Source organism: Pogona vitticeps, chromosome 3 (genome assembly GCF_051106095.1).
Source record: "Pogona vitticeps strain Pit_001003342236 chromosome 3, PviZW2.1, whole genome shotgun sequence".
NCBI classification, from domain to species: domain Eukaryota; kingdom Metazoa; phylum Chordata; class Lepidosauria; order Squamata; family Agamidae; genus Pogona; species Pogona vitticeps.
In genome coordinates this window covers 187405416-187430947 of record NC_135785.1, presented here as the reverse complement: position 1 = coordinate 187430947, position 25532 = coordinate 187405416, and the positions used below count along the sequence as shown (strand labels likewise).

The window sequence follows — 25532 nt, the reverse complement described above, 5'->3', positions numbered from 1 at the left end:
CACCTGATAGGAGGCTACCTGCGCTGAAGAACAGTCTTAAGATATTCTTTCACTGTGTTGCTTTTAAAATCTCTTAAGTACTTTGAGTACAATTTCACTTGAGCTTGTTTTTATTGATTGCATTGCACCTGTTGGTATGAAACCTCTTATGTCCTCCAGGGGGATAACTGATAGAAAAAGGGGTCAGGGATTTCTCCTTGCTTGGTGTCACTTTGTGAATGTTTGTAGACCATCTTCACTGCTGCCATTGGTGTTGTTAACATTCAGGCTGCCCTTTGCTATGTAAAGCCTGGCATCCTTTTTCCTGCTGGCAACACAGGCACAACATCAGGCTGTTTCCTAGTTCTTTAAATCATGGATATAGAAGCACAATATCCCACATTCAAAAAACAGAGGTGTTTTGAAGAATTGAATTAGATTTTCCCCCTATAATTTAGGAAGAATTACACCTTGCCTGAGTGGGAAAGACTGGCAAGGTAATTTGTCTGCCTCCTGAGTCTGATGTCCAGATTCTTACTATTGATAGGCAATGTCAAGGTCACAGGTTTCCCCCTAAAATTCTTTCAGTTTTAAACAGAGTTGGATTAGAGAGGACACCTTCAAAAGAGGTATGTCTGGCAGCAATTCAAACAAAAGACTGTTTACTCCAAAAGAGGACATACAGCCACCTTAACTATAACAATATGGTGGCTAGAGATATAATTCAGTTCAACTGAAGTTTCAGTTTCCTAAAACCTGTGAGGCAGGGAGTCACATTGTCACTTCTGTGTCATTGTAGGAAACACTACTCTTATAAAAACACTTTCCCAAACCCTGTTGCTTAGCATAGCAAATCTCACTAGAGTGAGGTTCCCCTTGACATTTAGTCCAGTTAAATCCAACTCTAGGGCGTGTCCCCATCTCCAAGCTGTAGAGCCAGCGTTTGTCCATAGACAGATTCCGTGGTCATGTGGCCAGCACGACTAGACACGGAATGCCATTACCTTCTCGCTGTGGTGGTACCTATTTATCTACTTGCATTTACATGCTTTTGAACTGCTAGGTTGGCAGGAGTTGGGACAAGCGACGGGCGCTCACTCCATCGCGTGAATTCGATCTTACAACTGCTGGTCTTCTGAACTTGCAGCACAGAGGCTTCTGCAGTTTAACCTGCAGTGCCACCATGTCACTGCCTCACTAGAGTAGGCCCCCTGAATAAATGGGGATTTAGTGGGTAAACTGCTCCAAAAATTTATTGATTCAAATGGACCAGTCCTTACTGCAATTTAACAATGCCTACAGTTAGAGTAGGCCCATTTAAATTAATGGAGCTTATGTAGGAATTGATTCACTAAATCTTTGTTGATTCAGTGGGTCTACTCTAATGCAATTGACTACATTAAGCAGTACGATTTTGGTCAGCATCTTTATTTATTTATTTGTTTATTTGTTTGTTTGTTTGTTTGTTTGTTTGTTTGTTTGTTTATTTATTTATTTATTTATTTATTTATTTATTTATTTATTTATTTATTTATTTACTATCCCGCCTATCTGGTCTTCCGACCACTCTAGGCGGCTTCCAAATACATACATAAAACTACATATAAATATAGCACACAAATTAAAAAAAAATTACATTTAATGACAAATTCTTCAAGATGGAGAATAAAATAAAAATAAAGAAAAAAGAAAGAAAAAGATCAGATATTGTCTGGAGGGAAGGCCTGCATGAACATCCATGTTTTTAATTGGTTTTTAAAGATACCCAGCGTAGGGTCCACATGAATCTCCGGAGAAAGATTGTTCCAGAGGTGAGGAGCTACCACCGAGAAGGCCAGGTTTCTTGTTTTTTCCTTCCGGGCCTCCCTCGGCATCAAGCTCCTCAGCCTCACCTCCTGACTCGCTCGGGTGATATGGGTAGACCCTGGTGGGAGTAGGCGTTCCACCAAATATCGAGGCCCTAAACCATTTAGGGCCTTATAAGTAAGCATTAAGACTTTGAAGTCAATGCGGAACTGAATGGGCAGGCAGTGTAGCGCGGCCAGAATAGGAGAAATATGATGGTATTTTCTCACTCCACTAAGGAGTCTGGCCGCTGCATACTGCACCACTTGGAGTTTCTGCATCAACCTCAAAGGTAGCCCCATGTAGAGTGCATTACAGTGGTCTAATCTTGAGATTACGAGCGCATGCACCAAGGTAGTGAGCACCCCCATATCGAGATAGGGTCGCAGCCGGGCTATCCACCAAAGATGGAAAAAGGGGGTACAGACCACTGACGCCACCTGCGTTTCCATGGTGAGTGCTGGGTCCAGATGGAACCCCAAGCTGCGAAGCCCACTCTTTGAGGCAAGGGTCATCCCCCCAAATGAGAGAGAGTCACCCAAGCTGCCAACAGTGGGGGCACCCATCCTCAGGACCTCTGCCTTGTCGGGAAAGGTTACAAGAAATGTAAGCCCCCGTCCCTTTAGCATACACTAAACTAGGGAAAACTCAGGGCCACATTCATTGTTGAATTGAATGGAAATGGGTTTGGGGAATCGTGTTTGTATTCCTTTTGCCTTGAAAGGGCCTGTTGTTTGTCTTAGACAAGAAGTAAAGGCAGGACTTCAGCTTTTTTATATATTAAATCTTTCTCCATATTTGTTGCCTGTGTGGAATCCTTGTTCCAGATTGTGATTATGCCTAGCTTCACCATTCAAAGCTGTTCTGATGGTTTGAACAATAGCAACGGGAATAAGTGCACTTAGTGGGGAAACTCTCTCTTTCTTTCCAGATAAATGTACAAGAAGGAGAGTGGCTTGTCTGCATCTGTACTTTTTAATGCCTGTAACACTGGCTCCAAAAAAGCTAAATGAGAGCTTGTATCATACAAAGGAAAAGGGCAGAAAAGGCATCCCCAGCAGCAAGAGGGCTCTGGTTGGGCATGGAAAAGGAACGGATAGGAACTGACATTATCTTCAGTCACAGGGCCGGGCAAGCCAACTGTTTCTTTGAAATCAAACAAAATTCTATCTGCATGGATTTAAATATAAGAAGTGGCACATAGTGTGATAAATGGCTTCTTTCCTCAAAATCAAGACCAGACATAGTCTCATGGAAGGTGACCTTCTGGTGCCATTCCTGTTCTTGGCACTTCTGAAAAGCCTTTCGGGATTCACTGGACAGTGAGGTATGGGCTAAAATGGACTAGTGTGGGAAGAGGGATTTCTAGCTACTTTACCCCCTTGATCATCTGGAGAAGAAGGAGGATGAGAGGGGGAATTCTTTCTATGTAAGCTATTTCCCAGTCATAGTTCTCAGCAACTGAGGCAATAAATGTAAATACACAATCTCATCTACACTTAAAGATCCAAAGGATGAAGACCAGTATCCTCATCATCATAATTACACGAGGTTGAAATTATGTAAGCAGCTATGGCTGTTCTCCAAGGTTTTGGTTCCGCAACCTTTTATATGAGCAGCATCTTGCCAAACAGCCATGACAACTGCCTCAGCTTCAGCTCCGTGCATAATAAAACCCAAGAGGATTTTGATCAAAATCTTTGACAGTTCAAAAGATAATACAAATAGATTGACAGAACTTGACTACTATTTAGCAGTAAAAACCTTTTGCATTCCCATTCAACAGAAACAGAAACAGAAACCTTTATTGGCATGCTGCATAAATAACATAATAACACAATAAAATACTGGGGAAAGATTCATTACAGGCAAGAGGAGGTGCCAGGAAATCGTAATTGGAGCCCCTCGTTTTGGGGAAGCATGTTGCGGCGTCTCTGAATAATGGCCTGGACGTATCTAGCAGTGGATAGAGTGACTTCCTTACTAAGGTCACATAGAAGGTATTGTATTTTCCTCAGGTCTGCCCATCCGGAATGAGAGAGGAGAAAAGCCGTCAGATGTGACAGACGGATGTCCTTGTACAGTGTACAATAAAATAGCATGTGTTGCAGGGATTCAGTCTTTCCCTGGCCACATGGGCAAACTCTCAGTTCTGTTGGTAAGCCCTTGTACCTACCCTGCGCTAGACTTGATGGTACTATGTTACATCTAGCGAGGGTGAATGCCCAGCGGTCTTGTGGCTGTTCTAGATGATGTAGGTAACTGGGTCTGCGTCCGAGGGTAAGGGGTAGCTGAAAGTGCAGCGGGGAGCAGACTTTCAGGGCCGCGCTAAACAGCGTTTGCCCTTCTATGTCCAAGACCCTGTTTTTGATGGTTTGGAAGACGCTGGGGGGGGGGAATTGAACCCATTGAGTCTGGTGACAGCCCTAGGGTCTTAATTTTTTTGAGAAATAGGGCCAGGCCTTTGGGTAACAGACTGTCAGCAAGCAGAGCTTGGAGTAGGATGTCCTTGGAAGAAAAAAAGCAAATTTTGACCCAGTATTTTAAGAATCTAAGCCAGGCCCTAGTTTCAATTCTCTGTTGACCGCCTTCAAGACATAGGGCAGCATATGGAACGCAATGTGGGAGGCCTAGGATTTTGTATAGAAATACAGATTGGACTCTCTCCACGGAGCTGTGTAGTGAAGACATCCAGATGGGGACGCTGTATAAGAGCTGTGAGACTGTTTTCGCGTTGAAGATCTGCAGGGCTGCAGGGATGTAGCCGTGGCCCCAGGTGTGATGGAAGCGTAGGATGGCTTGTGCTGAGAGCTTGGCAGACTTAGTTGCTGCCCGTTGGTGAGTTGTCCAGGAGTGTCGGTAGTGGAAGAAGACACCCAGATACTTGAACTCTCTGACCTGCTGGATGGAATTCCCGTGGAAGGACCATGGGAAGGATTTCCAAGCTTTGCCGAAGACTATGATTTTGGTTTTCTCGAAGTTTAGTTGCAGGTTGTTATGTGATAGATAGTCAAGACAGCAGGTAATTAGCCGCTTTAGACCAACCCTTGTACGGGAAAGGAGGACCATGTCGTCCGCGTAAAGTAGGATTGGTATCTGTAAATGGCCTAATTTGGGACTGTGTCCGATGGTATTGCGTAGAAGTGGGGCGAGGTCATTAATAAATAAATTGAACAGGGTAGGAGCCAGGACGCAGCCTTGCTTCACTCCTCTGTTGGCGAGAATGGGATTGGAAAGAGCCTCCTTCGACGAAATTTTTATACGGCATGTGGAGCCTGCATGCAATCTTTGAATTAAGAATAGAAGTCTCCTATCGATGCCCAGCCTAGCCAGCTTTAGCCATAAGATGTCTCTGTTGATAGAATCGAAGGCCCCTTTTAGGTCTAAAAAGGCTGCATAGAGACGGGTGTTGGGTTGTGAGGCGTATTTAGAGATCATGTGAGATAAGATCAGGCAGTGATCTAGTGTGGACTTTCCCGCCTTGAAGCCCGCTTGTTCGGGTCCCAGGATGTCTTGATCTAGAAGCCAATCTTGGAGTTGGTGTAGTAGGTGACTGGCGTACATCTTCCCAATAATGTCGAGCAGGCTTTGGTTCCGCAACCTTTTATATGAGCAGCATCTTGCCAAACAGCCATGACAACTGCCTCAGCTTCAGCTCCGTGCATAATAAAACCCAAGAGGATTTTGATCAAAATCTTTGACAGTTCAAAAGATAATACAAATAGATTGACAGAACTTGACTACTATTTAGCAGTAAAAACCTTTTGCATTCCCATTCAATGAGACTTCGGCCCAGTTAGCAATGCTTCCTGAAATGATAAAAGATGTATAGTTGTCTTAGCTAAAGGTTGCTTCACTCTGCATTTTTTTCCAAATTAGTTCACTCCTGTTTTGTGATTGGCCATAGGGAGGTAAACACAGGCATCATTTGCAAGTCTGATTGATCTTTGAAGGAATTGTGTGCTTGGAGGGAAAATATTATAATAGCAGAAAATAGGTATTTCCCTTAACATGTGTTGCCTCATGTACACAATAGGTAGAATTATCCATAAACCTTAATTCAGCCCAGTAATTTTGTGAAAATCAAAAAATCATATTTTATATCACTGCATCTCACTGCCCAATCCTAAATAAATTTACTCAGAAATGAGAGGGTAGAAGGAGCATGTTGATCATTCAGTTTGGCACACTTTTGTGGGAAGTTCCTGCCCAAGGCTGTTAGTTGTTATCTATTTCAGTGAGAACAAACTCCCCTGGCAGAGAAGCAGCAGCTGCCAGTGGGTGGGGTAACCTATTCATACTGCCCTTTCCCCTTAGAGTTAGATCATAAGTTCAAAGACTTTTTCCAGCCAATCCTAGTGGCGATTAGGTAACCAGTATCCTATATGAATTCTCACAACATACGATGTAACCCTTGCTATGTTAATAAAAGAGTTCTCAAGGTGTTGCCTTTAGGCTCCGCTGGCTCGGACATCTGCTTGTCAACTTCTTTGCAATTGCTTTTCTGTTGTTCCGCGATCACCTACACACTTTCTTATAGACCTGTTCTGGATTGCAGCTTTGGTGTTTGAGACTCAAATTGCCCTTCCACATGGGACAACTCTTGTAAGAGCATTCAAAAAAATACATTTACAATAGGTTTGCAGAAGACTGTTGGTTTGTGTTTCATTTTTCCCCTTTGCAGAGTGTGTTAAAGTTGTTGGCTTCTGTAAACCTGAAATAACTCCCTGCTTAAGTGAATTCTGCAGTTATTTATTTAAACAATGAAACAAGTTACTGGCCTTTTCCTTTCACTCCAGTTACTTCACTCCAATTGCGCATGAGAAAGTTCAAGGATGCAGACCTGCCCAGCATAGACTCTCACCTAAAACTCAAGTCATTGAACTTTCTGTAGCTTTCTTTTGAATAAACATTTATATGGTGCTGTGTTAATGCTTTCCCCTTTTCTGCCATTCATTTTCCTCTTCATGGGTAAATTAGCCAGTCTGTAAATTTGTCTAAAGTAAGTATTTTAATTCCAGTCTATCAACTTAAACATCCTTGATTTCAAAGAACCCTGAAAGGAGATCCTCACACTGTTCTGAAGTGTAGATGATGTGAGATTAATTTACAAGTAGGGCTTGACACCAGAATGGGTGGGAATGAATCTTGTATATTCACTTTCATCTTCTCTCTTCCTTGATGCACTGACATAACTTCTTTACATACACTAGAATTCAGCTTCAAAAGTAGCTGCAAGTATCACTGTTTCCTCAAGGAGGCACTCAAGCTCTGTTTATTTAATAGGCTTCCTCATAATCAGTTTTTGATGAGAGGTGTGTGTGCACATGAGAGAGAGAACATTTATTTTATTTTATTTTATTTATATATTGCCTTTCATCACAACAAGCCCATGGTGGCTAACATAAACATAAACACAATGTCCACAAAAACTCATATTAAAACGTAGTCTTTAAGGTGGCATATCTTTTTTTTTTTAATGGTTTTGGTCTAACAATAAAACCGTCTTTTCAAGCTCACAAAATATAAATGCAATGAAACCTGCAGAAAAATGAACAGATTATTTATTTAATATCACTTTGCTTTTGACTTTGTTTCTAATTTTGTGGTTTAGTTTTAATTTTTGTAATTTTCTAAAACTCTATTTAGCAGTGTATTTCTCTTTGTCTTCTGGGGAAACACACTCACAGAAATTAATCTCCAATTTTCTCAGTTAAATATCAAAACAGAATAAAATATTCAGCTCCCTCCATAGTTTGGCCTTCTGGGTTTCCCTGACAACCAGAAATGTACTTCCTTCCTGGTTTTTTTTAATTCCTCTTTTTACTAATAATGTAAATTCACAATATGTTCTTGCCTCCTGTCCAACACTGTGAGGACTCACTGCTTTTCTTGGCTACTGCTTCTTCTGGTAATAGTCTGGATTTTGGGGGCACAGAAAAATATACTTTCACTGCCTTTCTATGTTCACAGCACTGCGTAGGTGTAGCTATTAGGGTAGGTGTTTGAAAATTATCCAGGGTAAATGACAGAATAATTATCAGAGGAAGCATGAAAACAAATTCATAACAAACTGGAGACTTGAGTGAATACATTGAGGACTAGTAAGTCCCTCAGTCTCTCCCCATCCACCATCTTTCCTCCCCGCCTCTATCATCCATCTGGATTACTAACTTTCATTGCAACCGTCAATTTTGTTCTCTCATTTACCTTAAACTAGACTCTAGCTATATTTAAGCAACTCTAAGTAATTGCAAAGGATGTGGTGGTGGTGCTGCAGGTTAAACTGCAGAAGCCTCTGTGCTGCAAGGTCAAAAGACCAGCAGTCGTAAGATCAAATCCATGTGATGGAGTGAGCTCCTGTCGCTTGTCCCAGCTCCTGCCAACCTAGCAGATTGAAAGCATGCAAATGCAAGTAGATAAATAGATACCACATCGGTGGGAAGGTAACGGCGTTCCATGTCTAGTCGCACTGGCCACGTGACCATGGAAACTGTCTTCGGACAAACACTGGCTCTATGGCTTGGAGACGGGGATGAGCACCGTGCGCTAGAGTCAGACACGACTGGACTAAAAGTCAAGGTGAACCTTTACCTTACCTAAGTAATTGTACTTTAGTCTAAACATTTGCTCCTCCTTTCCATGAACAAAACATCTGGATAGCTCAGGTTTAGGTCTCTGGCTGTGGAGCCAGAGAATGGGAGTTCAGTTCTTCACTGTGTCTTCTTGACAGTGGCTGGACATGATGATCTGTAGGGTCCCTTCCTGCTCTGCAGTTGTAAGATGATGAGGATGAAGATAACATTACTCCTTTCCTCCCCCTCCCCCAAATGGTATCAAATTTAAGTACTAATATTTGTTGAGCATGCCTTGGCCAAGGTATTTAGCTGCTTGGGGCTAAGAACAATGCCCCCCGCCCTTCTTACCCATTCTGCATGCAAAAGCCAACTTGATTGGCAGGTAAATTTCAATTCCAGTCTAGCAAAGGAATATTGTAGTCCTCCATATCTGAGTCACTAGTCTATTTTAGGATAAGGCCATGTGACACACCTCACACTAACGTCCAATGGAAAAGAACTGCCAAGAGCTGCAGGAGGAGTAACCTGGGGCTTCTGCTACCCTGTTCTCCAGTATACTCTACCTGAGACAGTTACCTCATTCCACCTAAAGACACCACCAACCCTGTACCTGAGAAGCATCATATAATATAAACAAGGAGTTTGTAATGCCTTTCCTTCTATATTTTTTAATGAGGGCATATGGCTAGGAAAAGGCCTTTCCCCTCTTGTCTCACATAGTACTGCTTAGCCTAGAGGTAGCCAGGAGAGCAGTTGCTATGACCTGGAACTATACCTTCTCCATAATTTGGAGGAAACTTCTGGGTTAGCTGCAAGCATTGCAAGATTGTTTGTAATACACATCCAAGTTACAGTGCTTTTTTCTCTTCCCTTTTTTAAAATAAAGGCTGGGTGGGCATGACAAGGGCTAGGCATGATGTCACTTGATGTCATGGCCATCTTTCACCCCCCCCCTCTGTTTTGTATTTTTAAAAAGGGGGTTATGCACATCTTTGGATATATGATTTTAATTACAGGTTTAAGGAAATAAATGTTCCATTTGAGTGTAACTGGCGTATTGCTTATGGGTTATGCTCACTGAAACTTTTGATACATTCTAAATGGATTGTTGTTACAGTTATACTATAAGTGTTATTGTAAGTGTATGTAGCCCAAAATCCTATTCCTTAGTGTAGTGAATTGCACTGAATAAACCGTTAATGGGGATTTGGGGGAGTCACACCTCCATAAGTTCTATTGATTCAAATGGGACTACGTTAGCTGTGACTTACTTTATCATAATAAGATAGAATATCCCCATTTGAATAAATGGATCTTACAGAGGAGCTGATGTACTAAATTCTCATTGATTCTGTGGGTCTCCTCTAATGCAATTTGCTACACTAAGCAACAGGACTTTGGCCATGCTGTATTTGTTTTTTTTTCCTGAATGTACTGCTAGAAATAGAGTACATATAAAATAAGATTATCATATCTTGGAAATGCCATCATCCATTTTAAGCAATTATTCAGAATATTATCTATTATAGTCAGACTTAGGGTGCAACAACATTGACAAATAATGTGAGAAATGAACCAAGACTGTGACTGCTTGATTTGCATTATTTTCTGTTGACTACATGATACAAGAGTCAATGCATGTCAGCCTGGAATTTACCCACCTCCACCCCACTCCGTAGTATTGTCCTCCACTGCTGGGAGGCCCCACCACACACCAGCCATGCAGCTCGGTCTGGACCAGTTGCAGTCGCTGGACTGTCTTCAAAGGCAGCCCCACATAGAGTGCATTACAGTAATCTATACAAGATGTTACCAGTGGGTGTGTAACTGTCATGAGACTCTGCTTGTCCAGGTAGGGCTGTAGCTGGTATAATTTCTGCAGCTGAAAAAAGGCACCCCTGGCCACCAAGTCCACCTGGGCTTCCAGAGTTAGACTGGGGTCCAGGAGCACCCCCAGGCTGCGGACCCTGTTCCTTAGGGAAATGGCCCTCCAGCCTGTTCGGTGAAGCACCCACTAACATCACTTCCGTCTTGTCTGGATTGAGTTTCTATTTATTAACCCTCATCCAGTCCATTATCAGGTCCAGACACGAGTTCAGCACAGAAACCGCCTCACCTGGATTGGTGGAAAACGAGAGGTAGAGCTGAGTGTTGTCAGCATATATTCCTGACTCCTCAGCATATATTCCTGACTCCTCAGCCCAAACCTCCTGATGACCTCTCCCAGCAGTTCCATGTAGATATTAAACAGCATGGGGGACAGCCTGAGGAACTCCATAACATAAACACCATGGGACAGAGCAGCCCCAGCACCACCCTCTGGACACGGTCATCCAGGAAGGAGCGGAACCACCGTAAAGCAGTGCCCCCAACTCCCAACCCAGCCAGCCTATCCAGAAGGACACCATGGCCGATGGTGACAAAAGCTGCTGAGAGGTCCAGGTGTGTCAACAGGGTCACACTCCCGTGTCTCTCTCCCGGCAAAGGTCAGCGTGCAAGGCTATCAAGGCAAACCTAGCCTGAAACCCCATTGAAATGGATCCAGAAAATCAGTTTCATCCAGCAGCGCCTGGAGTTGCCGGGCCACAACCTGCTCCAACACTTTGCCCAAATAAGGGAGGTTCACCACTGGTCGGTAGTTAACCACCAGCCTTGGGTCCAGGTTAGGCTTTTTTAGGAGTGGCCGAATTACTGCCTCTTTCAAGGTGGTAGGGACCACTTCCTCTCTCAAAGAGGTGTTCACGGTCTCCTGGACCCAGGTACGAACCCCTCTGGCAGATCTTCCTATTAGCCAAGATGGGCAAGAGTCGAGACAGATCCAAGCATCCTGTCCACATCCTCAGGGCTCAACAATTCAGACTCATCCATTAATACTTGAGCTAAACACAGCAGACTGGACACATCCTCTGATTCTGCAGTAACAGTGGAGTCCAACCCACTGTGAATCTGAGCAATTTCCCCCTCAAAATGAGGAAGTAATATGGCTGGATCCATTAGTCTCCGAGGGCGGATCATCTTAGAGGGAAGAAGAAGCTAATAGACTAAACTTGACCAGGAAGTGGTCTGACCATGGCAATGGGGTCAGAACCAGCTCCTCCACACCCAAACTACCATTTTCCAGTCCCGTTGAGAAAACCAGGTCCCCCAGCACCAACAGCCTGGGAGTCTCAACACCAGGTCCAAGATTACCTCCATCAGCTCAGGCAGGGAGACTGTTGGTATGCAGCAGGGTGGGCAGTTGTAGCGTTCACCCCTTGTTATGCAAAATAAGTTATGTATTATTCAGGTTCTATGCTAATGTGTTTGAGAGGTGGAGCTGAAAAGAGATGTTAAAAGGCGGAGCCTGGGTCAGAATCAAAGAGTCAGAGTCAGAGTTAAGTTAGTCAGAGAGAGAGGGAAGAGATACAGAGTGATAAGACTGGTTAAGAAAATAGGTAGAGAAAGTGGCAATGATATTGTAAGAGAAAAGTATGTACTGAGAGTACTGTTAACGATTTGCTTGTGTACAATGGTTACCTGAAGAACTTCTGTTATTATTAAATCTGATTCACTTCAATAAATAAGTTCTGTTTGAATTCACAAGACAAGTGTCCTGACAAACGTCATTTATATTGTGGAATGAGGTAATCCACTGGTGGCAGCGAGAGGAAAACGCGACATGAACCTTTGTGAGGGCCAAACATGCAGGTGCCACAAAGGTGAACACCACAGCGGTACACCAACAGAATCCCCAATCTGTCTCGTAAGCCCAACACACAATATAGACCCTCAAGACCTCCTCTCAAAGGGACAGGAAGCCTGGTCAAAGAGATAGAACTCCTATATAGCAACTCCCCCTCCCCAACCCTCCGAGCGACATTGGTTCTGGATCGAGTACCCAGGCAGACACAGCTGGGAGAGGGGAACACCATCCTTCTCTCCCACCCAGATCTCAGTAATACATGCCAGATCAGCACCCTCATCCAGAATTACATCATGGATGAGGGCAGTCTTATTTTGTACTGACCTGGTGTTCATCAACAGCACCGCATTGCTTGAGGGTTTGCTGATATGGTCACCTGATACCATCTGGTTGGAGGTAGGACTAGAAGAGGGGAAGGATGTAAGATATCTAACCTCTCTTCTCCTACGTGGGCATGTTCTATCCCCACCACCATTCCTTCCCCTACCCAGCACCACCACAATGGCTGCCCCCTCCATTGCCCTCCCCCCTTCCTGTTCCCTCAGATCCACTGTGGATCTCTATGTACGTAACCTTATGGCAATTGATAATCACAAATCCCTTTCTCCCCCCAAGCCAGGTGGCTGATGTTGGGGAGGGGGTGGGACAGCCAGAGGCAGCGAGGGGCAGTCCCGCAAGGCCGAGGGAGTCCACGCCAAACTCCCTCAGGAAACCCTGGCAACTGGCAGCAGCACAGCCACACTGTCTCTCACTCAGTGCCTGAGAGACGGCAGATGATGAGACTCCCCCGAAGTCAGGAATATTGGTCCCATTTGCAAATGCTAGGGGGTACGCAGATGCTGGGGGAGGGAGCTGTTGGTGTCATGTGACCCGGAATGTACAATCTGAGCTACCCTACTCTCCTCAGATATGGTGTAAGGTATACGGATATTTCATCAGTGTTGCAGTGATACTCATCTGTCTGTCTCACCAACCTCTGTATACAGAGCAACATCTTGTCCTTGGCTTCAGGCAGCAAACTATGTAAATTGTTCCTCTTTTGTAGAATTACAAAAATTGGATCAGGGAGTGTTGTGAATATAATGTTTCAGATAGTGCAACCAGTCAATCTTGATGGTGTTTTATAATATGGACCTCATTGGTGAGGGACATTCATATATATATATACCAGATTTTATTGAGACCTTGCTGAGCAGAAAGTCCTACCAGTAGAATAATTGTGTTCCTTGCATGTGCGCTGCCATTGTGCATTCAGTGCTTCCCTTGTGCAGACACCATCAGTTTTATGCCACTCTAGGCTACAGTTGGTGGCTTGACTAAACAGGATCTTGGCCAAATATATCTGCTACGTGGGAGAGTGTCTGGATTTATAGACTTGGCACCCTAGTACCCTGTGTCCTGAGCCAGGAGGGCAACAACTGACATCATCCATCCACTTTGGAGGATTCTGTCTTCTGATACTGCCACTTTGGATCCTGCATACTTTTATTCAAAGCAGCTGCAGGAGATGGAACCTTTTCCTAATATTTCACTTCCTTCTGTTTTGTTAGTCACTTTATAAACCTAAAACCTGAAATAAAAAAATTAAAAGATGATTTTAAAAAAATACTAAAATAAGTGAAAAATAATGTACTATAAGATCTAATCATAGTCCTTCAGCATGTAGCCCAAAGACAAAATGTAACATAGGTTGGGATGTGGGTAGTTGGGAGGGAGGAATAGAAAAGTTTCCAGCTTCAAAGTTTGAGACGTCAAAACACTTTACTATGTGATTATGGGTCAAATTCAGCTAGCCCATTTCCCTCTCTCTCTCTCAAAAAAAAAAAAAAGCTCTCTGTGAGATGCTGCAGAGGTAGAATGTGGCAGAGTAAGCGCCCTAGTCAGAAAGATAGACCTCTACAGAAGATCTGTACCTATAGACATGATAGTCCTATATTTATCTTTTGGAAACATAAGGTCTTTTTTGAATGCATTTTACACAAGACATTTAAGCTAGTGTGTTTTAGGATGAGGTTTGTAATAATGAGCATCAGAGGCATTCAGTTATTTGCTAGTAATGGGCAAAGCTGAGCCTCCTGTACTGAACCATAAATGGGTCTGAGACCACCCGAATGAAGATTTTGAAGAAAGCTCTCCCACATTCCATACTGATTATTTATGTTTCGGTTTTAGAACACATCCGTTGCTATAGCGCGCTATGAGTATATGGTGTAGTGTGTGTGTTTATCCCTTGTGCCTGGCAGTGCATGACATTTTAGCCCTTGTGCCTGACAGTGTCGTGAATTTGTGACTCATTGTGTCCTTTGACACGTATCTTTTGTTTCTAAACAGAAAAGATAGGTATGCAATAACTACAAGGATAAAGGGAATAACAACACAGCATGGGCAAAACTAACACCTGCTGCCTTTGTTTGGCTGCTTATTCATATCAACTGTGGAGACCTTGCAGGTGCAAAATATTTTTTTTAAAAAATAATAATTGTAATAAATCAAATTTAATTCTGAATTAACTTTATTTTAGTACATCAAAGGCCACGACTGTTGCTTAGGAACAGCAGAGTCCAAAATAAATACCAAAGGATCCATAATTGCAAGGGTTTCCTGCAAGTGCTTTCCGTAAATGCAGTCCATCCCAAAGTGGCATAAAGAATTAAAAGCTTGCATTAAAAACTAGAGGTTGTAAATCAGTAAGACATAAGCCTAATTCTGCTGTTTGTAAGTGCTCCTGGTGGCTTATAAATAGCATTATTGCAGAATATTGGATTTCTAGCAGTGTTTTTTTTTTGTTTGTCGTTGCTGACGGCTGTCTCCAACAATATTGATTTAAGGCACAGAACTAACGAGTCAAGATGGCTGAGGTTTGACTGAGGTGACACTAAGCCAAATGACACTCTGGTGTACAATCCTGATCCTTCCCAACCTAGGGAAGTTGGAAATCATATAGGATCATCCTCACTCTTTCTTTTTCCGGGCACAATGGCTATAGGCTTCACGTCTGAGTTGAGAAGGGTCTGGATATGGCGTAACTCAGCTCCTCCTCTGTTTCTCCATTCTGATGCCACTACAGCCTGCACTGTTAGATAAGAAAGTAGTCTTATCTGATCTTGCTTGCTTGCTTTAACTCACGTCTTTCTTGTAGGTCTGGGCTCCAAAGCAGCTCCCAGTATAAACAAAAAACAAATTCAGATAAAAAACAGTAGTGGAACTCCAGCAGTAAGTCACAACTAAAGTACGCCCACTGAGAGAATAGGAAATTGTTGAGTCAATTCCTCTGTAAGTTCAGTTGATTCAATGGGCCTACTCTAGTTGTAACTTACTAGTGGGTTTCGACCAGTTATGATAATGTTTGTTTTGTTTATTTTATTTTATTTTATTTATATCCCACCTATCTGGTCTCACGACCACTCTAGGCAGCTTCCAAGTACATACATAAAATGACATATAAAAATTATTAGCACTAGGAACAACTTGGTTAAAAAGATTATCTTATTAAAATTTATTTTAAAAACAAATCAGTTACAAATTAAAAGCCCATTTCTTAGCAGCCAGTCAGCAGCCAAAAGCTACCATGTCTTTACCTAACATTGGAAGCCCAGCATCCCTTGGTAGGAAATTTCACAGCCTGGGAGCCACCATGAACATAAGTAGCAAAAAATAAGCAGTTACACTCTAAGACAAACCATCTTGTTAGAGCAGTGCCCCCTTACATTTCACTTTATGTTCTCCCAAAGAAAAATATTTTCTGTATGCCGGAGCAACAAATATAGCAGTGCTAGAAATGAGTGCTAGAAAGTAGTGTGAAAAAATGATTGGAGGGTTATAGCTCCACATTACTTTATTTATAGGTAGAGTCCAAGGTTAAGGCATTTCAGAATAAGCTCTCTTCCAGGGATGTTTTTCTTGCTTCTGTTCATAATGCAAAGGATTTCATTCCTGTTCTACCTGCAACCTATACAGCTCCCATAAATTCTGATTCCTTTTTATTTTATTGAATTAAGTAATGCATTATTATAAACTTATATATTGTGCACAGTTATGTGGTCATAAACCCCCTTGAACTCAGTGGGTCTTAATTTTGAGGACACCTCAGTGTAACTGCCCTGCCAACTTCCTTTCCTTTCCCCAAAATGAAACCTCATATCCTTATCACATTCACTGCAGTGGTTTAATTTCTTTGCAAAGTTGACCTCTCATTATTCAAATAGGGGCCCTGAATCCTGCCTGTTCCCCAGAGGGTGTCAAACAGAGGGGCTTTGACAGTCTAATTCAGTAACTCCTCATCAACTTACTTTGCCTCATGCTGTATAAATGGCAATGGAATTTTTTGAAAAATGGAACATGTCTACTAACTGGGGCAGTGGTGAGTAATGCATCTATAAATGGGTTCAGCTGAGGAGTAAACATCACATGGTCTCTAGCTTAGAAACTTGTTGAGTAGGAAACATTTCATACATCTTTGGCCACTTGGCACGCAGTTGCTTGTTCTCTGCTAGCAATATATGAAGAACCTGAGCTCTAGCCTAGTCCCAACAATGCAATTATTTGTGGTGGCTTTGTGCAAGGTGGCAAGGGCAACATGCTAAAGCATGGCATAAGAGAGACTGGTTAATATGACCTAAATTTGATCCCTTTATGCATATGACTTTTATGTCAGTATTTAATTACATGATAGACACAGACATCTAGCCTAAGGTAACTCAATATGGCTTTTGCTCCATGTTTCCAGTGTTGGTGATGTTATTATGCATGAATCCTGAAATGTGACTGGATAGATGATATTTCCATAGACGGTAGAGTATTCTCACTAGATGTTTCATGTAGTGGACATTTTGGAACAGATCATACTTCGCGTAAAGCTGAAAGGGTGTGCCAAAACACATTTCTGGGGTGGAATTACCATGACAACAGAATGGGCTGAGAAATGTATGGGCCAATATGCATAGCATTCCAAGAGCTGTGGTCCAGTAATCAATCATTCCAGTAAGACTTGCAGAATAGCCTTTTTGCCTCTAAAGTTGGTAACATGAACAACCAGTGCCTATTCTGCAAAAGATTTGGCACTAGGGCTCAAAGGCTTTCCAGAAAGTACGATCTCTTCTCTGGGATATCAGATGTGGGCTTGGCGTGACTTTCCCTGTTGTACTATGCTCTCCATATATGGAAATGGATTCTAGGCACAGTCTCCTTGAGTTCCTACTACTCCCCCATTTTCCCACACAAACGTGCTGGGTGATATTTGTCAGGCAGAAGATGAAAATGCTTGTTTACACCATCAACAATTATGCTGAAAACCACACCACCAAATGAAATGCAATAGGAATTATTTGCCAGCTCACACCTCAGAGCTCTTGCTGCAAATGGGGCACAGTCCACATTTGTATTAGATTGTAAATGCGACAGAAAACTCCATGTGGTTCTGAGTTTGATTAGATTACCCTTGGGATCCCTTCTACCCCTACAATTCTGTGATTCTTAATAACTAGTAAGATTACTACAGAGAGTATATAACTACTTTTTAACCAAGTGCTATCAAACAACAGGAAATATGATAACAGTTGACTGAAAAGTAGATAGAAAATGGAACCTCAACTGTCACTGGGAAAACAATTGCTGCCTTTACATAGGAAGCTAACATTTAGGATTCCCCTCTACACCCTATTTCTTCAGGTTCCGTGCTTTCACTGATATCTAAGTTTGTACTTTAAACCCGTCATGTGTTTGTAAACCTAGAAGTGATGCCCCACAAAGAGAGTATACAGCAAGAGTTAAAAATGTGAATAGGATCCTAAGTAACCTATACTTGAGGGGGATGGCAGATCAGTACACTGTCCCTTGAAGGTGACACCTTCTGTTTGGGTGGCTACCCTGCTGGTAATTAGATGGCCCAGAAAGATCACTGCAGGACACAGTGAAAGATCACAGTCAGGAAACAGACTCATTGATTTAACTGAAAGTTCTCAGTTTGAAGTAAAAAGATCCTAAAAATCATCTTAAATGAAAGGCATATGAAAACTCAGTCAAGATTACAAAATTATGGCATTCTGGCTCAGTTCTTGGGCAATGTAGAGTTGGGGCCAGGGGAATAATAAGGAGCCATTTTTAAAATTCCACATTACTTGTTCTCAATAGCATTAATGCTACCAATTGTATCAGCAGGATTAATGTACACTGTTTACTTTAGCCAAAATACTGGAAATAATTGAGGCACCTTTAATTGAGCTTCCTTAACTGACTCAATAACTGATGGGATGTCTTCATTAAATATTTTTCTAAGCGTGTAGGTGGTGGTACTTATTCAGTTGTACACAATTTCTGCAGGTGATGTAGTCTTGTGTTCTTACTTTATGGTTTTCTTCTAGGTCTTCAGATAGGGCAATTATATGATCATTTCCAACATGCACCGTTGAAACCTGCCCAGATACGTAATCAATGTGGAGTTTTTCCATATTATTCCCCCAAAGATATCCTCCAGTTTTAAACCAAACAGTGAGCTGAGAATGCTGGGGAAATATGCATTATTAATTTCCATGTCTGGATTGTAGTCAAGCAAGTAGTTCTAAGAAAGTATAGACTACAAAGAGTCCAAACAAATGTTGTAGCCAACAGTCATACATTAATCTGTAGACTAAGTAGTCATGTCCATGAAAGCTCACACAGAAATTTTGAGTTCATATAGAAGTATGTATCATCTAAAAGAAGATGAAGTTCAAGTTCATACAGACGATGAAATAGAGAAGACATTAAGATTAGATAACGATATTGAGAGGCAATGTTGTTAATTGCTATAGCAACAAAAATAAAGAATTCTGCAAGTGGGAGCTACAGCTGCTTTTTTAATCACTGGGAATATAAAACTGGCTACTTTTCTCTTCAAATGTTAATTGAAGGTAGCAATTTGATATAGCGTATATATTTAGATTGATATGAAGCAATCACTCAGTGTAAATTATCTGAAAAAGGGCACCATCAGAGAAATAAACAGGAGTATTTTCTGTTTTCCAAACCAAAGGCCAAGTAGCGTACTATATGAAGTGGAGAATTCATGTCAATTGTTAGTTTCTTTTTTCTGTGGGGAAAAGAGAAGGAACACCTGGTCCCAAGCCAGAGTGAAGTATGCAGCAAAGAGCAGCTATATCCTTCCTCCTTACCCATGACCGTATTGCAAGCAATTCCTCCACCATGACAATTAGCACCAATCGGAAGTTTTCTACCCTTGTCAACTGTTCCATGGGGGAACTGACTTTCAGAAGGGGGGGGACTACATCTGTGGATTTTAAGATACAACTTCCTTTCTCTACATCGTACAGCTCCAGTCTAGATGTGGGGGGTACTTCTGAGTAAAAACAACAACAATAGACTCTATGGTACTTTTAAAAATATAACATGGAGTTTGACTCAAAGGTTATTGGCTAATAGACAACAGCATATAAAACAATAAAAATATGTTCGATCTTATTAATAGATCTCCCTGTGAGCTATGGGAGAGGATATGAACACACACACACACACACACACACACACACACACACACACACGTTACATTGGCCTCTTTTATATTAATTGTTATCAAAATAGGTTGCCAACTATGGGGCACATGATGTTCTTAACAGTGAAAGTAATGATATTGAGCTGATAGGTGCTGTGCACTTAAAACTGAGGATAAGGTTCGTTCTTGCCAGCATCTATGTCATTTCATCCGCCCACAGCTGCAAAGCTCAGTATTCAGAAATACTCACTGTTCAGGAGAGAAACAGCTAAAGAACATTTCCAAAAGAAACGGCAGGGAGAATTTGTGTGGGCAGAGTGTAATTACTCAGACTGCAATGCAAGCGCACTTGTGTACCCAGAAGCTTTTAAGCAAACTTTAGAAGTTTAATGCCTTCTTTGTCCTTCCTTCCTAGCAGAACAACCTTCAAATGTCAGAGAACAGTGTTGTGTAGTGGTTATAGCATCAAGTTAGGATCAGGGCAGCCCAGGTGCAAAGCTCCACTCACCTGTGAAATTTACTGGGTAAATGTAGGTCAGTCAACCTCTCTGAGACATTCCTACCTCCTAGAATTGTTATGAGGAGAAGCAGAACTTGGAAATAATGGAGTAGATTTAACATATAATGTAAATGTTAAAAAGAATTCCTTTCGCATTTAAAAGGAGGAGGAGGAATGTATCTGATTGTTTAAAAATAAAGTTTTGAGAATAGCATTCAGAAGCTCAGAACAGTACCTTTAAATTTTATACCTTAGATGCATCAATTTGCTGCACCTTCTCTTATTGGGAAAATAACTATTCTAACTTCATTATGTCAAAACAAGCTCTGGGGTGGGGGTGGTGGTGGTAAGGGTGCAGCAAGCATGCCAAATGGGGTGGATCTGGCACACCAGACCTCTTTATATCCAACTTTATCGATGTGTTTCAGAAATAGATCCCAGTCCCTCATAATAGTTGTTCCAGGGAGGAAAGGTTTCACTGATGAGTCAGATCTTTTGTTGTCCTCCTCACCAACAGGCCCTCAAGGCTAACAGATCAGTCAGAAACTTGCAAATTGAAACTAAGGGTCACTCAAATTCCTTTCTGAAAATTAGACAAATAGATGCAGATCTGCAGACCTGTGACCCAGCACAATCACCAATTAGGTATTATGATTTTCCTGTGATTTGACATGTTTTATTTCTGCTGTCTTATCAGAACTTTGGCCAGTCTTTATGTCTAATGGTGTTGTGCTTGGGTTTCCATGGGTTTTGTAGACCACAGACTATACAAGACTAGGTTTAGAACAAAGAATGTCCCTCCCTACCACTTCAGCCTTAAACGTGGGGGTTTTAAGCAAGGGGTGATCCAAAAAGATGAAGAGTGGGTTCATCTATTAGTGAAGACAATGTACAAATCAAGAATATTGGTTTCAATGGGAGCAGTTATTCACCTGCTCATGTATACAGGCAAGGAGGATTTCTGTTGAATAGCAGTGGTGTGGGATTTTAATGGGTCTGCAAGTACACACTGCACCATGCTGATAATAAATCATGGTTTAGTGGCCATTTTGGTAACGAAATCTTCTTCCAGCTGAGCATGTGGGGAGTAAATAGGAGAAGGCATCTCAGCTCTTGCTGTCCTCACCTATAAAACATACTAGAATATACAAACTGTACTCTGCTCTGTCTTTAAATTCTGCTTCATGCTTTGAGTTTGGGTCTCCTACTCCTGTTGCATCCAACCTGTCCCTTGTAAGTACATCACAGCAAGCAATCCAGTGAAAGCATCTGTCTGGCATATTAACCCTTGTTGGTAGGGTGGGGAGGTGGCTTGCAAGATTCATTTGCCCCACTGAAATACAAGATTAGTTTCATAACCAGACTGTCCACATGACTGCCTACTGAGAGAAAGGACTGTGAGGGTAATTATTTCACATTAAGAGATGTGTAGAACTGGGCCTACATTCTCTTCACACCCATCAGTGTGTGTGGGTTGGGGTTAGACATACAGAACAATTTTCTATTTCAGGAGAGGAAGAGGTCTCTAGATCCTACTATTTTGACACTCAGCAGCCTCTTGCTGATGAGTGCTAAATAATGGTGGCATTACGAATCTCACAGTCCTTTCTCTTTACAGAGGAATGGGCCTTAATGTAAGGCATGATGATTGCCTCTATGTACTGGAATAACTTGTTGTGTAGAATGTCCACATATTTTCTTCAAAGGTACAAATGAAACTCATTTGGATTTTATTTTTCCAGGTCTGTCTAGAACATATGGAGAAGATAAATGGATTGCAATCAAGAAAGATGGCTGAAATAATTTATATATTTATACCAGCATCCAAAGAACAAAAACCTTCACAGAAATATCTTTGCACATTTACATTAACTTGTTATTTATTTTGCTGATTGTAAAGTGTATGAGTGATACAACAGTAGAAAAATACATGTGTACATATTCAGGAAGTGAATTTGATCAGATGAGTAGCAATAAATGTAGTATAATTGTAAACACAGAAGCAAAATAAAGGGTGTTTTTTTTAAAATTCCCCCCCCCCCTTTTAAGTATGATCCAAAGAATAGGACAATAAACATAACAGACACACCTATTGTGTGCATATACTGGATGAAATCCAGTAGTGAGTCACAACTAACTGGGGATCTGGTGAGTCAACTCCTCTGAAAGTTCCATTGGCTGAATGGGCCTACTCTAGTTGTGACTTACTATTACATTTCAGCCAAAGAGTAAATAGCCACGAGGGATAGAAAAGGTTTATGTGGATTATGCTGAACGAACACATGTGGAAATATGTAAAGTCAGGGACACAAATAATCTCATAAAATTTTGCTGCTCTAATTAAACAAGTATCAGACACAATGTAACCAAATTAATTGTCTGAATTGTGAAAGTATAAAATATCTGGAACCCCTGATAAGGAGATCCACAAAGGGAAGCAGGCTTCTGCTCTGGGTCAAAAACCACAGGATCAGTTGAATGTGGTGATGCATCTGGATGATGGAGGTTACCTATTAGGTTACTTTTAATGACCTCCATAATTTATATGTGCTTGCCCATCCAGATTCTGTTGCAAATAAACCTGTGATTTTAGGCAGCTGGGGGGTTATTTTTCTTCATGGAAATGTGACAGTAATGAACCAGCAGTGGCAAGTACAGGAGAAGCCATGATTTAATGGTGGAATTTTGTATGGAAAAAGTCCTTGGTTCAATACAGGACACTTCCGTGAATTAAAAGGAAATCAGAAATCAGGATAGATGCAAAAGGCCAATGTGTGAGCCTTTGGATACTGTTCACTTGACCAAAGGCATATCTTCTTATTCCATGTACAAGAGCCCATGGGACCGGCAGCAGAATATTTCTCCAACATGAGCAACGAGAAAGCATCATCCACAAGGAAACAAGCTAGTTGATGGGATGCAGGACAAACTGCATAGCACCCAGTTCTAACCTCTATGTACTAACCTCATCTGCTGCCTGAGGCAACTGCTTCACTCTAGCCTATGATAGGGCCAATCCTGCAGTGATCACATGACAACATTGAGCTTGATAGACTAATATGCTGACTCAATGTTAAATATTTTACTTCATTTCTATCACAATAATTTAAAGGGAATGTTGAGTTTTGTGGAATGAACAGACAATGAAACTACTTCAGATGTGAGAAACTCAGTTGTTTATTAATATGGCAAGTTGTCACTTCATTTTGGTAGAACTGGGTATTTTTGGAGGCACAACTCTGTGGCTGGAGGCTCTGCTTACTGTTGGGCCAGACAACATCTGACATTACTAATTTCATTTTAAAAACTAAGTCATTAATCCCAAATAGAATACCTGACACATACTTAAAACAGACCTGAATAGGATTTATGGTAGTTATGTCTGCCTTAAATCTCACACATTTTACCTGTGTGTAACTCTGGATTTAATTCACTGTTTCATATATCAGCAGTAAGTGTATGATCAAATAGTTTCATGTATAAAATAATTGTCCCCTTAATCTAAAATTCATCGGCTTGAAATTCAGTTTTAATGAGTTTAATGAATATTTTTCTCCTCCAGATCTGTGTGACTATGATAATGACATATTAGGTATCTAAATATTTTCCTCTCATTAGTGGAATTATGCAGATTGTTGGAAAATCCCATAAGTTTCAATTCCATTTTAATGTCCAAATTCTTTAGAGAGAAGGAAGCACATTTAATTAAAACATGAAAAAACAGTTTCCCGTTGACCGAATTAGTATCAAATTATATATGATGAAATGATTTGGTGTAGTCTTTATTTTATTCAGGAATTATTCTACATTAACTCTTTTATACTTTCTATTGCAACTGCTTAGCACATGTTTGATTTTCACCACCAATGGCAGAAAACTAGATGAACTGATAATAAGATGAATTGCACAGATCCTATTTCTCCATGGAATTTCCCCCCTCACATTAGCTTATTTCCACACTCGTAATTCCAACAGAGGAGTTCAACCAGTATGGACAAGAAAGTGAAAATTGAAGTAAGAATGTGTATGAAGACGATATAACAGGAGAATGTATTAAGTATAGCTGGCTAGATAGTTCAGTGGGTTGGGTACCTGGCTACAGGCCAGCAAGAATGGTAAACCACATCTGAGTGCTTTATATCCAGGAAACCCTGGCAGTGGTCACCAGAAGTTGGAATCAGCTTCACAGCACTTTATTCTTATTGATTTCATCAGTTTATGCAACTTGATGGCACATACACATTAATTATATTGAGAGTGGACTGGTCTTCTCATAGACAAAATAATGGACTGTTTTTGTCTCATTACCAAAGAAGACTTTCCAGAACACCTTTTCAGAGGGTGAAAAGGGCTGCGAAGGGAGCAAAGATTGCCTGTTCCCGGTGACATGAATGGAAACACTTTCTATTGAAACAGTGGGAATGCTGGATACAAACCAGAATTTAAAATATGAGTGATAACACTGATGACTAGGCAGGAGAGATTTCTCTGCACAATAACCAGTGCTTTCACATCAGATCACAAAGGTATGTGACACATTTTTGCTCCTGCTGTATAGGCATTAGCCTGAGTCAGTGCCATTTATGTAAGACATGCTCCACACACAACAGATCCCCATCTTTGAAGGGATAGCTATGTGAGAAAATTCTGAGTCTTCCCTTAATAAGGACAGCCTACACCACAATAGATACTGTTGTTGCTACTGTGTGAGAAGAAGTACTTTTCTCTTAATGAAAAATGTCCCCTGACAGCTTTTGTTTGCCTAAGAGCAACACCATTCCCATTGACATCAACAGATGTTTCCCGATTCCCCATCCTGGTCTAATAGCAACTTGAGAGGAGCAATGTTTGTCAAAAACCACAAAACATGTGAAAAGACTTTAACCAATGGTCCAAATGAAAACTGCCTGTTTCCCATGCTTGCAATTCTTCTTTAAAAGGATGTTTTATCTGGTTAGCATGAAGTGTTGTCCATCCTGAACTTATTACAGTGATTTTTATTGTGTATCTGGTAATCAGAGACCAGCTGAAATGTATTTGCTTTCAAACATTAGGGTTTGTTTGTTTGCTGGCTTTTCTCTGCTTCTTTAATATATGTATAATGAGTTAATTTGACAGGTTCACATTGCTAGAAAGTTTGCTCCTTGTTCTTCTAATCTAATTGGTATGTAAAACCCTTGCCAATAGCCATGTTAAAAATACATTCGCCATTGTTTGGTCATATCCATTCCTGCATCTGCCAGCAGAAAGAGAGCAGGATCTGAGTCTACACTGAACCCCATGATTTCAGTAAGAACTTTTTCCAAGCTGGCCCAAGATTTTTTTTATGGCCCCTTCATCCAGTCAATGCCCATAAAACCCGCAGCCAGTCAAAGTGCTTTGGCAGCTGAGGCAGAGGTCCCTATGCATACCCTTTCTTGCTGTAAAAATACAGAAATGACAAACTAAACAAATAGTGATTTC

General features: G+C 41.3%; 1 protein-coding gene across 2 annotated transcripts in view; it reads left to right on the top strand.

Moving 5' to 3' along the window:
* The window catches only part of SMPX (small muscle protein X-linked), a 44059-nt gene extending 21978 nt beyond the window's left edge, over positions 1–22081 (top strand). Inside the window, exon 5 of one of the 2 annotated variants that reach the window (XM_020789204.3) lies at positions 21812–22081. The gene's annotated coding sequence lies outside the window, so the exon portion shown is untranslated. Of the gene's footprint in view, positions 1–6623; positions 6750–21811 lie in introns of those variants that run through there. The other variant, XM_078390444.1, reaches the window with a different exon arrangement.
* The last annotated feature ends 3451 nt before the right edge of the window (positions 22082–25532 follow it).